This window comes from Humulus lupulus, chromosome 7 (assembly GCF_963169125.1).
Source record: "Humulus lupulus chromosome 7, drHumLupu1.1, whole genome shotgun sequence".
Lineage (NCBI taxonomy): Eukaryota > Viridiplantae > Streptophyta > Magnoliopsida > Rosales > Cannabaceae > Humulus > Humulus lupulus.
This window is the reverse complement of record NC_084799.1, coordinates 138,435,395-138,438,536: the sequence shown is the minus strand read 5'-3', so window position 1 is coordinate 138,438,536 and position 3,142 is coordinate 138,435,395.

Below are 3,142 nucleotides of genomic sequence, written 5' to 3'. Positions count from 1 at the left end.
GATACGTTCAGCCTCAAAGTAGGCATTTTGGTCAACCAGCAGCTCCTTCTTCACCACCGGGCCGAAGTGCGGGATGAGAGACTCTAGGGCGATCTGCTTCCCCTTGTTTTTCTTCTGAGCGGACAAGCTTGATGCATTCTTCTTTGGGATGGTTTTCTCTTGAGGAGCCACCAGATTGCTTAGCGAGCAGAACGATCTAGTTAGTAGGCAACCTAAGAGGATTTGAGGTCTATGACGTGAGGATAAGAACACTTACATTATTGTGCAGCGGAATGATTGAGTCATTCCTCCAGTTTCTCTAACCCTTGTATCCTTTCTGTCACAGGGTATCACCAAGAAACTGAACTGTTCTTAAATTTTCTTCACAACCTTCTAAAGTATCCTTAGAATCACCTAGAATAGAGTGGGCAATTCTCAACACATGGGGTAGATACAAAGAGAAGAAGAACATAAGAGAAAAATTAAGGCTTAGAACAACACTTATGCTGTAGAGAGAATCTAAAACCTAGAGCATCAAGACTAGATATTCTGATCTTAGCATTCCTTTTATAGGCTCAATTAAGTCATTTATTTTAATTAAAAAATCAATAAAATAACAGAAAATATTAGCCTAATGGTCGAAATTATCATGGGATATAGGCTTGGTAAAATTTTTATTTAATTATAAGCCCATTGGACTTAAAATCAAGGCCTATATTATTTTCTATTCATTAATTAATTAAATAATTATTTAAATCCTTTATCAAATTAATTATTTATAATTTGAACCTTGATTTAAACTTATTTATTAATTTAGACACCAATTTATCTTAATTAATAAATCTGCCCTAAAATCTCGTTTCTTCTCTAAATTGTATAACTCTGTGAAGCTATCCAAAATTTACCTGGTTAACTTTGATAATTATAATTGATAATTAAATAAATTAGTTGAAACTATCTAGATGATTTTATCCAAAGTACAGTGGGGACGATGGGCCTATTAAATCAAACTCCAATAAGTTATCATAAATTTACTAGCTTATTAATTCCTTGTGACTCCACTAAAGACTCAGAATTGCACTATTGAATTCATAGAACACTCTATAAGCAATATAGATACATTATTAATTATCCATTGTTACAATCATAATTGTCACTCAATCCTCTATAGACGGTATACAATGAGATGGGACTAAAATACCATTTTACCACTCATTGTATTTTATCCTTAAAACACTTAGTTTCTTGTAAATGATATTTCAGTAAACTAATATTAATTACTGAAATGAGATCTCTATCATTTAGCACCTTGATCCAAACTAAAAGGAAACCATCATTTTAGTTCTTCACTAGAAGCTATAGATGTTCATACATATGATTAACACTCCCACTCAATTATACTATCTAGTTCCCAAGATGTAAGTATGGGCTAGTCTGTAGGGTAAGCTGGTAACGAATCAGTCAAAGAACTCAAATAATACAATCAATTACAATACTAAACACTCAGATTTGAAATTGAATTGACCTATGGTCAATTATGTGATATGACTAGAATAAATAATAACAATATGTTTACTTATCCTATTTACTGTCAATATCAGTCCAGCCTGGTGTAATAAATACATCCGATCTTATCTACTTTGCTAATGTTAAGGAAAGAACATAATACTGCGATGTTTAAGTAGATCATATCGAAGATTGGCAAGTCAATATAAATCATGTGCACTAACTTATTTTGAACATATAATCATATTTATATTCCACCGTTATTACGTCACTATAAATATGATTAGTTATATGCTCGGGATTTAATAGAAGTTTATATTATAAACATATAATCATGAAAATAAAACTTGTGAGAAAAGTGATTCACCAAGTCAAAAATTGATTTCTATTCTTTTATTGATATTTTTTGACGCAGTTTTTCACCAACAGTGTATTTAAGAAATAATAAGGTTGATTAGTGCATAAGACTAAACCGAAATATGAAATGAATTCACAAGAACACAAATCTTTTTATGTGGTTCAGTGGTTAAAATCCACCTAGTCCACGAGTCTATATTATTGCTGTTTCTCTCTCTATTTTGGCAGAGTTTCAGTATTAAAGAATAATCGTCCCTTTTCTTGTCCAATATTCCCAGTATTTATAGAGAAATTCCATGGACAAGCTTTGGTAACAGTGTGAGTCAATCACAGATTTACATATTTATTACATTTAATACAAACAATTCTCATTTATACTTCGATATGATTTGATCACAAAATAAATGGTCTCCTAATATCTGGGACATTAAATATGACAAGTTGGTCATAAGTAATCGTATAAAAGTACCCGAGTCTTTCGGGATCCACGAGTACGCAATATATTTTTAAGAATCATGAGCTGGAAATCTCTCCGAGCTCGTACTTTGGCAGCCATTTGAATATCATGGGCTTGTGCTGCACAACTTTCATGTCTGTAGGTCGGGTTAAACCCAAGACGCCTAACACCACACGTGCCTATGTGAAACCTGAGTTGCTTACGTGGATAATAAACAGATATCATTTCCTTGGTTGTTTCTCTATATATTTATTTGCTAGTTGTACTCGAGCTGAGTGAAGGACTCGTGCTGAAATTAGGGTACAACATTTGCCCCCAAGTCCCTGCTCGTGGTTCATGTCGTCACCTTCTGACCTACACAGTATGGAATTTTAGACTTCTGTTGCATTAAACCATGCCTGCCCACTACTCGAGTACTGGACACGTGGTATACCATAATTGGTGTATGTTCGGGTTTCGAGGCCTACAATAATTGTCTTGTCACCTTTTTTCCGCCGTTTTGTCTTTTTAACCATGGCCTTTGGACCTTGTACTAACCAAATCAGATGGCCCAAATTAATTTATGTCGTTTACGTATAAATAGGGTAGGCAATTTTCAGGTTTCACCATCTTTCATTTGAATTTTTTCTATATTTTTTCTCTTCTGTATTTCCGAATCCTTCTTCTTTCTTAGAAAAACCCAAAACTCGTTCGTTGCACCTAGTTACTCAGGAGTCTTCCAAGAACTTTCCCGTACAAAGTCTACTTCTTTTTATCGAAGAACATACTGTAAGTACCTCATCTTTTGGTTTTGAAGAAAATTTTCTTTTACTGGTCTTTTTTTTTTCTTTTTTCTTTTCACCA